We start from the raw sequence: 15,484 nt of genomic DNA, 5'->3' as shown, positions 1-15,484 counted from the left end.
AACTGGTTGTTGCGATCTCTGAAAGTTGCTCACAAACTGAGCTGATTCACTAGATATAGCGCATTGCTCCCTCGCATGCGAACTTGCACACAGCTCACAAACTATGGTTATCTGATTAACACCATAGTTAGCCAGAGAATCGATCTTCATAGACAACGCCTTTAGTTGAGCAATGATAACCGTAGCTGTATCCACTTCAAGAACTCCTGCTACCTTGCCCTGTGGCAATCTCTGGGTTGGATACTGATATTTATTAGCAGCCATCAATTCAATTAAATCATAAGCTTCATCGTAGCTCTTAGCCCATAAGGCTCCACCTAATGCTGCATCGAGCATGGGTCTGGACTGTGCTCCCAAACCATTATAAAAATAATAGATGATCATCTAATCAGGAATTCCATGATGAGGACACTTCCTAAGCATCTCCTTGTAGCACTCCCAAGCTTCATATAAAGATTCTCCTGATTGTTGTGCAAATTGAGTAAGAGCATTCCTGATTGCAGCTATCTTTGCCTTAGGGAAGAATTTAGTGAGAAACTTTTGAGCACGATCTTCCCAAGTAGTAATCGAACCAGCTGGTAGAGAGTGTAACCAGCTCTTAGCCTTGTCCCTCAGAGAGAATGAGAATAGTCTCAGCTTCACAGCATCTTCAGAAACACCGTTGAACTTGAAGGTGTCACAAATCTCAATGAAATCCCTAATGTGCATATTGGGATCTTGCGTCGGAGAACCCCCAAACTGGATTGAATTATGCACCCATTGAATTATTCCAGGCTTGATCTCAAAGGTATTAGCTATGATAGCTGGCCGGAAAATGCTAGATTGAATGTCATTGATCTTGGGTTGAGAAAAATCCTTCAAGACTTTCGTTCGTGCTGTTGGATCTCCTATTATATTGAGTACCTGAAACACAACAAGTAAACTGTGAAAGTAAAAGAGTCCGAGTCAGTGAACTTTAACGACCACTGGTGACAAGGACATAAACTAAAAATTAACACCGAGTCCCCGGCAGCTGCGCCAAAAACTTGTAAGGGCGAAAACACACGCTAAATTATACGCAAGTATATGCGTTCACAAGTAGTATAAGATATAAATCAGATTCGTTCCCACAGAGACTCTTTTTAGTTAACTTAAGATTATGCACCTATGCAACAATGGTATGGCTATCGTTCAATGCTAAGATAAATAATAATTTAGGTTTTAAATAAACTAAGAGATTATACTAAATAGCATTAACTAAGAGAATTAAGGTTAAATTACTTATATAAGATAAACATGGGATTCTAACTTCATTACTACTTCATTCAAAGTCATTGTTCTTAACCTTAGCATGTGATGGTGATGACACTAATCAGATAACAGAAACTAGTAAACGCCAACTTTCGTTGTACGGATACCCTATTACCAAGCATCCACAAAAGAGATAGAAGTTGAATAGACACCAATTATGTTGAGACCCTATATGTCTATAGAATTTGACAACATAAAGGTTTAATGCGCAAGTTATCTATCGTGATTACATAGGGCAAGTAAGACGGTTAAAATTACCTACGAATCATGCATAACAATAACACATGAACCTATGCTAGCATGGCAAATTCTAAACCTCTATATTCACTTTCACTTCAATAGAGATTAACACGCTATCTTATATGTTAGCTACGCACATAAGACGAATAAGCACAACCAATACTAGGATATCATACAATCACCACACACTAAGGTATCGAAATAATTTAACTAAAGAAATCCATAAATAAATTTGCTAGAACCCCACGATAATGATTAGTTCATAATCGAACTCATCATCACTATGGGTTCCAATGAAAGCATGATAATAAACAATATAATAATACTAGGGTTCAAAGACAAATCAAAAACAAGCATCCTAGTATCGCCTAAATCCAAGAAATAAAATCTTCTTCTCCGTAGCTCTCCTAGGTCTCCTTGTTGTTAAAAACGTCTTTTTATTGGTATATATAGGCTCCAGGATGACCAGGACTCTCAAAATCTTCAATTTCTACTAAAATCAGGATTCTGGTGTAGAAACTGGGCGCAGGCGCGCTGCTACATGGTGTGGCCGCACTGGAATAGTGTTTTCAGCGGCGTGGGCGCGCTGGTTCTGGGGCGGCCGCGCTGACCTTCTGGAAAAATTCTGACATTTCTTCTTTTGGTCGTATCTTGAGTTCTGCTCGTCAAAATTAGGCGATTCAACTGCCCACGCGAAGCTAACGAGATTCTCTACAACTTGAGAATGGCTTAGGCTTCCAATTCTGATCGTTTTTCAGCATAATTCTTTTAAAAGCTTCTTTCTTCCTTTAACTGATGCCTAAAATATAATAACACAAAAACACATCAAAAATACCAACAACTTGAGTCTAAAACACCAACTTAAGCTTGTAATGAATCTATCTAAGTAGATATAAAATTCACTTATCAGTTATGTATTCTCTTGCTCCGTTTAATATTGCGCATTCTGATGTGTGGGGACCTACTCCCATGCCCATAAAAGGAGGATCTCGATATTATGTTTTGTTTATTGATGATTTCGCTCGTTATACATGGATTTATCTTATGAACCGTAGGTCTGATTTTTTTGGATATTTTTAAAGATTTTAGAGCTCATATAAAAACTCAACATAAAGATATCATAAATGTTTTTTTGTGATTTGGGAGGAGAATACACCTCTAGCACTTTTGTCACTTGCTTGCTTCTGATGGGACTATACGTCAAATCTCATGTACTAACACTTCTCAACAGAACATTATTGCTGAAAGAAAACATCGTCATCTTGTTGAAACAACTCGCTCATTTTTATTGTAGGCTGATGTTCCAAGTGTATTTTGGGGTGAAGCACTTCTTACTACTGTTTATGTGATTAACCAAATTTTAACTGCTCAAAATTCTGGTTTGTCACCTTTTGAGAAATTTTATGATAAAGTGCCTGATTATGCTTCTTTGTATGTCTTTGGTTGTACCTGCTTTGTTCTTAAACCTCAGATTGAGTGTAGAGATTATCTAGTAAGTCTGCTTTATATGTATTTTGGGCTACAGTGTTACCCAAAAAGGATATCGTTATTTTGACCCGGTTAGTAGAAAATTATATGTTTCTCGACATGTTTACTAGTTGAATCATATTATATTTTTCTCTTTTCCTGTTAGTTCGCATCATCTAACACAAGAAGAGCTTATTCGTATTGATCCTTTTGACATGAACATTGAGGATGCTTCAACAACAAATTCTAATACTTTAATTCCGGATGCATCTACATCTCAAACTCTCACATCTCCACCGACTTCTAAATCTACATCTCAGACTCCGACGTCTCCACCTGCTTCTACAACTAGTCAATCATCACCAGAGATTTCAGATTCTCCTCTCACTCAATCGTCTACCGAAAGTTTGATTCCTCCGCCAGTTCAGCAGTCTACTCGCATACGTAAGTCCATACAACTGGCTGATTTTGCTTATTCATCTTATTCCCCATATTTTGCTTCATTTGTTACTTCTGTTCACTATTTCTCTGAGCATACATCATATAGAGAGGCTGTTAATGAGGAACATACTGCTTTACATGAAACTCATGGGATTTAGTCCCAATGTCGCCAAAAAAACATGCAATTGGTTATCGTTGGGTATATAAAATTAAGACAAAATCTGATGAATCTGTTGAGCTTTATAAGTCTTGACTTGTTTGTTAGGTCACACTTTCACTGTAGAGGGGGTGAATACAGTGTTTATTACAATCAAATCAAACTTCAAGTACTTATGTAACAGAAAACAAACTTTATTGAAACAATAAACTCTGTTACAATCTTGAACTGTTATCTCTCAGTGATGAACAAAATATCACGAGAGCTGCTAGGGTTATAGTAAATAATATTCTCGATAATGATAACACTTATAGTGTAAACCCTATGTCTGTGTTTATATATTACACAGTTACAAGATAATCGCTAATTGATATGGAATATAATTCTGCTTCCTAATATATATCAATCAGATATCTTTTCTTCCAAGTATTCCATTCTTTACGGAATTCCTTCTTCATGCATATCTCTTCTTATGTTTATCTTGATCTTCTTAACTTTAATCAGCTACTGTCCTTATCTGATCGTCCTTCAGCACTTAAATTCTGATATCTATCTCCTGATGCTTATCTCCTGATAACATAAGTACTGATATCCCTTAAGTCCTGACGTCCAGTATAAGTACTGATTTGTCCTGTTCAAATAAGATCTGAAATCTAAACATAAAACATATTAGCCATGACATTATCAAATATATCTAACAATCTCCCCCAACTTGTAAATTAGCAAAATATACAAGTTTAATAGATATTTGATGATGTCAAAAACATTAAGTACAAATGCATGAGAATTAGACAAGATAACTATAACTTACAGTCCTTAAAGCTTTTACCAATTCAACTTCTGATAACAACTTTAGTCTGTATACACATCAGAATTTAAGCAGTTATAGATCTTCGACTTGGCTTCATCATTTTCTGATCTCTCTGATGTCAGGAGTTGTTCTGAGATAATTCTTCAACAAACATTTCTCAGCATATCTGAGTTCATCAATCATTCTCCGTTTGACATCTTTAAGCTCTGCAGTATCTTCACCAGTTTGAAATATTGCGGCTCTGAGATCATTAATCTTTGCTTTTCTCAACTCCTGATCTAGTCTTATGACATAAGCTTTGTCAGACTCTAGATTAAACTCAAGCCCCTTAATACCAAGATATGTTCTGATCTGTGCAGTATTAGGCTTCATATCAACAATATCACCATTGTGATTTCTGTACTTTGGAACATATATGCTGTCAGACTTAACAGAATAAAGTCTTTTCTGTCTCTGAATCTGTTCTTTCAAATAGTTTGCAGCAGTCCCTGTCAATCTGTCATCCATTTGAAGTAAGAATAATACATGCTCCAATTCTTCAAAATACTTCAATGGAATGGCATTTTGTCTTATATGATATACCCTACCATCTGTCATGAAATACAATAAGATGTGTTCCTTCAAGTAGGTATGGTAAACCATTTGTACAGATTCCAGTTGATTCAATCTTTCAGGAGTTGCTCCAATACCTGGTTCACTCAAGGAAGTTGGATCATTGGTAGTGTTGTGTACTCTTCTTTCATCAGCACTTCCCAATCCAGTTTTATCTCTTGCTTCCTTTCCAGTAACTACTCTAGCTTCAAAATGACTTGCAGTAGTCTTCAAAGGTTGAGTTTGTTTTGCTTTAGTGAATCCTGGTAGGAGTGTTTTTGATCTTCCTTCTGATATCAAGTTAACTTGAGCTGTGTCAGAGGTTACTTGCTTCTTTTGAATATCAGAACTTACAATTTCTTGACTCTGAACAACTTGAGCCATGTCAGAGGTTGTTTTAAGAACTTTTCTTGAAGTCAGAGCAAGATTATCTTTGTCATCAGTAATTTCTTCATCTTCAGGAGGTACATAAACTTTAACAGGTTCACCAACCTTTTCTTTACCCTTGGATCTTGGATCTATCTTTGGTTGTGATTTAGCAAATGTTGCTTCAGTTTGTGCCTTTTCTTTAATCACAATGCCTTTAAGTTTTGGAAGTGACTTTTTACCAGAAGCTTCAGATTTAGATGTGGCTTTCTTTGATTTAAGTCTAGCTTCTTCTTCCTTTAAACTTTCCAAGTCCATTCCTGGATTTTCTTGAAGAAATAACTGTCTTGACATTTCTTCATCAAGATCTAGAAGTTCATCAGAATTTATTCTTTTACCAGTATCAGAACTTATTCTCTTCCCAGTATCAGAACTTATCCTGTGACTTGCAATTTCAGTATTTCTTGATGAGAATCTTTTACCTTGACTATGACCTTCACCCATTCCAGAGTTTCCTTGGTCATCTTTTTCATCATCCTTTCCTTGCAGTGTCTTGTCATCCTTGCATTTGGACTTAATTACTTTCTCCCCCTTTTTGGCATCAGCGGGAAGTAGAAGAGAGATAAGCAATTCCACTGAAGATTGGATTTCAGTCAATTGTGATTGCTGAGAATCTTGATTTTGCAGAATTTGATCAATCTGTGCTTGTTGACGATCTTGAGTCTTCTCAATATAAGCAATCCTGTCAATAGAAGGTTGAAAGAACTTTTTCTTATCAAGTTTCCAAACTTGTTCTTGTTTGATAAAGTTCTCCTGAATCTTGTGTATTTCTGCATGAGTAGTTGAATGAAGACCTTGTAGATGTTTAGTACTCAATGCAGTGACACGAAGCTGAGTTTTGAAATCATCAGAATTTAACATTTCATCAGCTTTAGTCAAGTGCTCAGTAAGATGTAACGCAGATGGAATACATGAGACTGAGTTCCATTCCTTAGTCCACTCCTGTCCTGCAGGAGTTTCACTCCAAGGCATTGGTGGTTCCTCTGTAACAAACTTCTTTACTAGTTCAGACTTAGAAAGAGGAATGTGTCCTGAAGGACCTGCTGCATCAGTATTTGCAGTTGGAGCAGCATCACCAGTATCTCCAACATGTGCAGCATCAGAACTTATAGAATCAGTATCATCTGATATAATAGCAGTGTGAGTAGCAATGGAGGCGTCAGCATCCTCTAATTGCTGATCTGATGCTAAGTTCTGATCAACAGCCATATCCTGATGCTCACCTTAAGTCTGATCATCAGTGTCTAGATGCAGAGAAGGTGACTTAGATAATTCCGGAGTTTGAATAACATCAGTAACAGGTGTTGGCAAAAGATTTGTTGCTGTTGGAGCTTCTAAGAGAATTACTCCAGGCACAACTAAGTGTTGATCAGCATTATCAGCACTTGTGCCTTGAGTACCAAGAGACACAGAAGGGGAATTAGCCTTGTCAGATACTGTTTCCTGAGATGGAGTGGATGGAGAAGAAGTAACTGGAGCACATTCTTTTTCTTTTGAGATCAGAGATTCCTGATCCCCTTCCTTAGCTGCTTCCTCCTCATCATCTGAAACTGGCCTTTGTGCCCTCTGTTTCTTGTATTTCTTGTGTGATTTAGATTCTTTTGGAGTTTCAGGAACAGTCATTCGTCTAAGCCTTTTGAGAAGCTTAGAACCCCCAATATCAGAATCCTTCTGAGAAGTTGCTTTCTCAGCTTCATTTACCACAGGTTCTGAAGAAAAAATCTGTTCCTCAGAATCTGATTCATCTCTCAAAGTAATCCTCCTCTTCTTCTGAGGTGGTTGAGAAACAGTCTTTGTTCTCTTTGACTTAGAAGATGTAGGCTTCACATATGACTTGAGATATGTTCTGAGAGATGGTTGAGAGGTTTGAGGTGGCTGAGTAGAGGTGGTAGGTGCTGATGAACCAGGTTCTGATGGTTGAACATCAGGATAAAGTGCAGTGTACTTCACAGGATCATAGGTGATTAAGGCTTGTTTGACAGATAAAGGTATTAAGAGGGGTCTTAATACAGCCTTTTTATTATCAGAAGATAATAAATCAGTAAAAGCTCTCTTAGCTATTCTGAAAGATGGAATTAGATCACCAAAATTTTGGGGCTGATTACAACAAAAACTATAAATAAGCTGACAAAATCTTGCAAAATATACAGTATTGCGATCTTCTGTCATCCTATCCCCAATAAAACCTTAGACTGCTCGTGCATAATCAAAATCAGTGTGATTTAGAAGTGCATACCCGATTTGTTGGCTGAATATGGGAATTGTATCAAAATTTGAACATTTGTTGGCGAAAGCTTTGGTAATGCAATCAAAGAAGAAACTCCATTCCCTCCTTATGAAAGATCTCTTCAACTGTCCAAGCTTGGTCAATGTTCCTTCATATCCCAGACTAACCATCATGTGTTGAAGAACTGAGTCATCAACAGTAGAATAAACACAGTCCTCAGGTAGCTGTAATGCATGTCTAACCGTAGACAGAGTCACAACATACTCATTTTCCCCTGATGAAAATATTAAACTTGGGGACCCTTGAGCACCACCATTGTCATATACTCCACTCCTCCAAAACTCCAGTACTTGAACGCCAGAAATGGATGTAGGCTCAGTTAGAGCAAACCCAATATCAGAACTAGTGAGAAAGTCCTGAATGAAATGAAGTTCAGAGGGTGCCTCTGTAGTGTTTAGTATTGCAGAGAAGTTATTAGGAACAAACTTTGCTCCATCAAAGAGAATGTCCTTGGGTGCCATTATGTTTGGAAAGAAATCGGTAACCTGTAATGTGTTTGAGAAAATGCCTCTTAAAAGAAAATCGTCAGTAGATGAGAGAGTTGAAAAGTAAAGAGAGAGATAAAATATAAAGGTAAATAAAAGATTTGACAATCTTTGCTCTCTTTTACTTATACACAAAAAGTAACCGTTGAGGACACATGGCAGACATGCATTTAAAAGTAGTGGTAAATACCTTGACACCTGTTATACATAGAGAAGGCAAAAAGTAATGGGCACGGTAAATAAGGAATAATTACCACCCACTTGCAGTTTTTCAAGGAAAAACCGTTCCACTTACCTAGATTCCATTAATCAAGGTGAATCAGTTTTAATTTAAAATTGAAACTGTTCCCACTAATTCAAATATTTTACTCTGCAATATCAATATTCTGAAAAAAAAACTGTGTGTGAGAATGAGTAAAATCAATCAGTTAAGTAAGTACTGATAAAACATTATCAGAACTTAAAGTCAGACACAATTTATACGATCATCAGAATATTTATCAGGATTTATCAATGCGTATCAAAATTTCTCAGAGACAAGATCATAAGACAAAAACAAATTCCATTAATATATCAAAGTAATACATTGATGAAATTGAAATTACATCAGAACTTTTACAATCTTGTCCTAAGCTTCTAAATCTAACATCAACAACCTTAGTCCTAGCTAAGAAGCCTGACAAAGCTGAGGATGAAGAAGAACAGGAAGAAGACGAGATTAAGTCATCTTTCTCTTCCTATCTTCGACAAACAAGATAGCGAGTCGAATGATTCGCTCTTGCTGACGGATAGCTTCCCGCCTTTCCTCCTCCAATCGATCAAGATGAAGCTGGTAGTCCATCTCGAAGAACAGAAGTTGGTTCAGCACCGCCTGTGGGACAGAGCCCCATATCTCTTCAGGAATGGCAGTTACATGCCACTCCTGCTGCCAGTCGGCGCAGCTTAGCTCCATATGAAAAGTTTGGTAATTCAAAAACATGTTGAATCGGACCATGATGTTTTTGAAAAAGAATATGAAGTTAAGATTGTGAGAAAAATTGATGGAAAGGCTAAGGTGAAGTGGCTGTTTATATAGGCAAGAGAATGCCAGGAGACGCGAAGATATTTAATGCTGACAGATAGAGTTAAGTCTACCTCGTCTCCCTAGACTTGAAAAAGAATAACAGTCATTTGAAAAGGAATGTGCACATTTAACAAGAGTGAACTGTTCAAGAACGAGTGCCATTAGTCCTAACCATAGACTATTAATCTTCCACTTCAACATATTCTAAATTAATCTGAGACTGTTACCTAATTTTACTCACAGATAAGTCAAGTAAAGGGTTAGACTGAAAAATCAGAACTTAGACCTATACCAGAACTTAACAGTCATCAGAACATAATGTCTTAACTCGAACAAGGAATATCTATCTTAGTAAGTTTTCATACAAGTTCTGAGTTATAGTCTTTAGAACTTAATCATCAGAACATATAACTAGAACGTGTCCTCAGAATTTGTGCAAGGTGACACAGTGACTGTTTGTCTAAAAGAACATAGACCACCACAAAAATTTCATCATTCATATGGAGTGATTTGTGTGTGCATTAAGCTAAATAACTAATAAAGAGTAAAGTCTGATTTACTTCAGTACATCTTAGAAATAAGTCATAATTAAAATTTTGCTAAAAAGCTGTCATTATCCTGAAACCTACTGATAAATGAGTTCATGCATGAGTCCACCTCAACTGTTTTTGTGCTAATTTTATGCATCTTTTTAAATTCTATTTTACAGTGGCTTCTCAGTGTAAGTGAGTTACGACTGCTTATCAGAATTTATGCTATTATCAGAGTATTTCTCCAGTAATCATAGAGTGTGAAAAGTCACCAAGAAAATATTTTGCTTTTCTAATGCATATTTACTTAATACCAGCTATGCACTTGGGTCGTCCCATTCACATTTTTACTCTAGATCTCAAAGGAGTACCTGATATTATTCTTTGATTCTTTTTCTTCTTCTTTTGATAAGTGAGGTTTATCAGCACTTAGTACATTCAGCAGTTTTACTAGAATCAGAACTTAAACAGATGAGTAGCATTATTCTAATTTGGGACTTAGTAATAAGATGAATAAAGTAAACTAAACTAAGCTCAAGTATCAGAATTTGCTTGTGTCATTAGATTTCCACAGAAATAATTACTTCTTTCATGGGATCATTTGTTTATTGAAGACTAGTAGGTCAGTATCTAGCACAATTATCCTCATAGGATTGAATGATTACTTAAACAGATATATCACTTATTAGAGTTAAGAGATATATATCAGACAACAGTCAGTACTTAAAAACATTTATCAATTAAGCACAGAATACACAAAGAGATTAATTCTGTAAATACTGATCATAAAGTCTGATAACATAGAACAAGTTTAAGCAGATTTAGAGAAAGAACCTGAAATCATTCCAAGTTCATTTACCAATCTTGTAAAGGTAGCTTCACACAGTGGTTTTGTGAAGATATCTGCTACTTGTTGATCTGTGGGAACAAAATGCAATTCCACTGTACCTTCATCCACATGTTCCCTGATGAAATGGTACCTGATGCTGATGTGCTTTGTCATAGAGTGTTGAACTGGATTACCTGTCATAGCAATAGCACTTTGATTATCACAGTAAATAGGGATTTTGAAATATGTTAACCCATAATCCAGTAACTGATTCTTCATCCAAAGAATCTGTGTACAGCAGCTTCCTGCAGCAATATACTCTGCTTCTGCAGTTGATGTGGAAATTGACTTTTGTTTCTTGCTATACCAAGAAACCAATCTGCCTCCAAGAAATTGGCAGCTTCCACTTGTGCTTTTCCTGTCAATTTTGCAACCTGCAAAATCTGCATCTGAGTAACCTGTTAATTTAAAATCTGATTCTCTAGGATACCATAATCCTAGATCAGCTGTTCCTTTAAGATACTTAAAGATTCTTTTTACAGCTTTTAAGTGAGGTTCTCTTGGATCTGCTTGAAATCTTGCACAAAGACAGGTAGCAAACATGATATCTGGTCTACTAGCAGTTAGATAGAGAAGTGAGCCAATCATACCTCTGTAGTCAGTAATATCTACTGAATTACCAGTATCCTTATCCAGTTTTGTTGCAGTGGCCATGGGAGTGGATGCACTTGAACAGTCTTGCATTCCAAATTTCTTCAGCAAGTTTCTGGTGTACTTAGATTGACAAATAAAAGTGCCTTCATCACTCTGCTTGACTTGAAGGCCCAGAAAATAACTAAGTTCTCCCATCATACTCATCTGATATCTTGACTGCATTAGTTTGGCAAACTTTTTGCAAAGTTTGTCATTTGGAGACCCAAAAATGATATCATCAACATAAATCTGGATCAAAAGTAAGTCCTTACCATGGTTGAGATAGAACAGTGTTTTGTCAATAGTTCCTCTGTTGAATCCACTTTCCAGAAGAAACTGAGCTAAAGTCTCATACCATGCTCTAGGAGCTTGCTTAAGTCCATAAAGTGCTTTATCAAGCCTGTAGACATAATCTGTATGTTTGGAATCTACAAAGCCTGGAGGTTGTTCAACATATACTTCCTCCTCCAATTCTCCATTGAGAAAAGCACTTTTCACATCCATTTGAAAGACAGTAAACTTTTTTGTGAGCAGCATAAGCCATGAATATCCTTATGGCTTCTAACCTAGCAACTGGCGCAAATGTTTCATCATAGTCAATTTCCTCCTGTTGAGAATATCCTTTTGCAACCAGCCTTGCCTTGTTCCTTACAATTATGCCATCACTGTCAGTTTTGTTTCTGAATACCCATTTTGTACCAACAACAGATCTATTCTTAGGTCTTGGCACTAAGGTCCAGACTTTGTTTCTTTCAAATTCATTCAACTCTTCCTACATTGCTTGCACCCAATCAGCATCTTGAAGAGCTTCTTCCACTTTCTTTGGCTCAGACTGAGAGAGAAAAGAATTGTAAAGACATTCATTAGAAGTACATGTTCTAGTTCTGACACCTGCATCAGGATTTCCAATTATCAAATCAGGTGTATGTGATTTTGTCCACTTCCTTGCAGATGGAAGGTTTTCTCTAGAACTGGATGCTCCCCCATGATTCATGCTGTCTTCGTTTTCATTTTCTGATGCTCCCCCTGAAACTATGCTCTCTGAGTTAGATCCTTCAGCATTTAGATTTTCAGCACTGTTAGTACTTGGCTTATCAGAACTTGACGAATCAGAACTTGAAGAGCCAGATGTATGTTCTGATGCTTCTTGAGATGTGATAATATCTTGAGTATGCTCCCCCTGCATTGGTGCATCTTCCTTTGACGTAGTCACCACAGTTTCAATAACATCAGAGTTTAATCCATCAGAGTTTACAGTATCAGGACTTAGACTGTCAGGACTTAAGGTATCAGAATATGAATCTTCATTTTCAAATCTCAGCTGATCATGATCAATGCAATCTTCAAGTCCAGTGATCCTCTTGTCATCAAAAGAGACATTGATAGATTCCATGATCACTTTTGTTCTCAAATTATAGACTCTGAAGGCTTTTGTGGAAAGTGGATATCCAACAAAGATTCCCTCATCAGCTTTTAGATCAAACTTGGATAGCTGTTCAGGATGAGTCTTGAGAACAAAACACTTACATCCAAATATATGAAAGTATTTCAGATTTGGCTTCTTGTTCTTCACCATCTCATATGGTGTTTTTCCATGCTTGTTAATGAGTGTTGCATTTTGAGTAAAACAAGCAGTCTGCACAGCTTTAGCCCAGAAATAGGTTGGAAGCTTTGCTTCTTCAAGCATTGTTCGTGCAGCTTCAATGAGAGTTCTATTCTTCCTTTCAACAACTCCATTTTGTTGTGGAGTTCCAGGAGCAGAAAATTCCTGCTTTATTCCATGATTTTTGCAGAACTCTTCCATTATCAGATTCTTGAATTCAGTGCCATTATCACTCCTCAAAATTTTCACAGAATTTTTGATCAATTTATCCAGATGTTTGACATGATCAATCAGGATAGATGCAGTTTCACTTTTTGTGTGCAAGAAATACACCCATGTGTATCTGGTGAACTCATCTACTATGACCAATGCATATTTCTTCTTTGCAATAGACATGACATTCACTGGACCAAATAGATCAACATGAAGTAGATAATAAGGCTCAAGAATTGATGATTCAGTCTTGCTCTTGAATGAAGATTTTCTTTGTTTGGCCTTCTGACATGAGTCACAAAGACCATCAGGAGCAAACACTGATTTTGGCAGTCCTCTCACAAGATCTTTCTTGATCAGTTCATTTATCTTGTTGAAGTTTAAATGAGAGAGTTTCTTGTGCCAATTCCAGCTTTCTTCAATTGAGGCTCTACTCACTAAACAGATTGCAGAACCATCAGAACTTGTTGAAAGCTTAGCTTTATAAATGTTACCACGCCTGAATCCCTTCAGAACAACTTTTCCTTTAGATTTACTAACTATTTCACAATGTTCTGCAAAGAAATCAACATGATAACCTCTGTCACAGATTTGACTTATACTCAGTAAGTTGTGTTTAAGTCCTGAGACCAGAGCTACATCTTTAATGATGACATTCCCAAGATTGATATTGCCATATCCCAAAGTTTTTCCAATGTTGCCATCTCCATAAGAAACACTTGGGCCAGCTTTCTCCACAAAGTCTGATAGCAGGGCCTTATTTCCAGTCATATGTCCTGAACATCCACTGTCCAGAACTAAAATATTTTTCCTGTTGCCCTGCAATCAAAAAGACCACTAATTATTAGTTTTAAGGACCCAGACTTGCTTGGATCCTTTGGTCTTTTTAGGTTTGTTAACATTTGCAGCGGATTTAGCATCAGATTTTATGTTAACAGTTTTCTTATCAGAACTTATACTACCAGACTTTGAATCAGAACTTACACTAGAAGGAACAACAGAAACTTTCTTTAAAGAAGGTTTTATTTGATAATAATCATAGTACAAACTATGATATTCCTTACAAGTATAAATGGAATGCCATAAACTACCACAATGAAAACAAGGATTTTGTGGTTTGTATCTAACGGACTGACTCTTAACTCCTGATTTTGAAGATAAGGAGTTAATATTCTTATTCTTCCTGCAAAAAGAAGCCAGATGGTTAGAACTTCCACAGTTATGACATGCTTTCCTAGGAGCATCAGGAACAGATTTATAGTTATTGCTTTTATTCACACCTTCCTTTCCATTCCTGTTTTTCCTAGGTGATTTTACCTTGTTTGAATTCTTAACATCTTTCAGCTTATGCTTAAGCTGTTTCTTTGTCATTAAGCCTATGTTAACTTCAGCTGTCTTTTCCTGTTTTAGTTTGTCAGAAGCTAATTCCTTTTTAACTTCTGATTTCTCATTTTCAGATTTTTCAGTTACAAACTTAACAGGTTTTAACTTCGGCTTTTGCTTATCAAAAGGCTTAATTTCTACAGTTCCTTTTTCATTTTTATTTTCTCCATAACCTAAGCCCTCTTTCCAGTTTCCACTGCTTAGCAAATTTTGAGTTGTTTTGCCAGAGTTAGTCCAAGTCCTAATAATCTCTCTCTCCTTTTCTAACTCAGTTTTTAGAGATTCATTCATTTTTAGCACTTCATCCCTAACATAAAAAGCATCATCTCTATCCTTCTGAGTTTGATGGAACATGACTAACTCTTTTTCTAAGAAATTATTTCTTTTCCTAAAAGTAAGATTTTCAGAAGTTAATCTTTCACATGTTAAAGTTTGATCTCTATAACTAACAAACATGGTTTTAAGATATCTTCTCAACTCATTAATATCATCAGTATGAAAAGCATAAGTAGTCTGAGGTACCTTTGTTTCAGCAGCTTCAGAACTGCTCTCAGAACTTGATTTATCAGCATTTACCATCAATGCATAGTTCTCCTCACTTTCAGAGTCTGAGGTGTCTGTCCAGCTTTTCTGCTTTGTGACAAGAGCTTTGCCTTTGTCACTCTTGGTCTTCTTGCAATCAGGAGATATGTGGCCTTTCTCACCACAATTATAACATTTAACATTGGCGTAATCTCCTCTGTCAGACTTTCCTCCTCTTCCTTCAGATCTTCTGAAATTCTTCTTATCAGAACTTATGCCTTTCCTGGAAAACTTCTTTCCCTTCCTGAACTTCCTGTATGCAATCTTTGTGATTCCTTTCACCATAAGAGCACACAGCTTCATCATCTCCTCATCAGCATCAGTCTCAGGCAAGCTTTCAGAATCTGAGTCATCATCACTCTCAGAACTTGATGACTCAGTATCAGACTTTAT

At 36.6% G+C, this 15,484-nt stretch overlaps 1 non-coding gene across 1 annotated transcript; it reads left to right on the top strand.

Annotated features, from left to right (window-relative positions):
* Positions 1 to 394: 394 nt before the first annotated feature.
* LOC141676053 (small nucleolar RNA R71) lies at positions 395 to 501 on the top strand. The gene has a single exon (XR_012556664.1). It is a non-coding gene; the product is annotated as a small nucleolar RNA R71 (small nucleolar RNA).
* The last annotated feature ends 14,983 nt before the right edge of the window (positions 502 to 15,484 follow it).

Source organism: Apium graveolens, chromosome 7, assembly GCF_009905375.1.
Source record: "Apium graveolens cultivar Ventura chromosome 7, ASM990537v1, whole genome shotgun sequence".
NCBI lineage: Eukaryota > Viridiplantae > Streptophyta > Magnoliopsida > Apiales > Apiaceae > Apium > Apium graveolens.
Note: the sequence above shows the minus strand (reverse complement) of the source record. Positions and strands in the feature narration are given on the sequence as shown.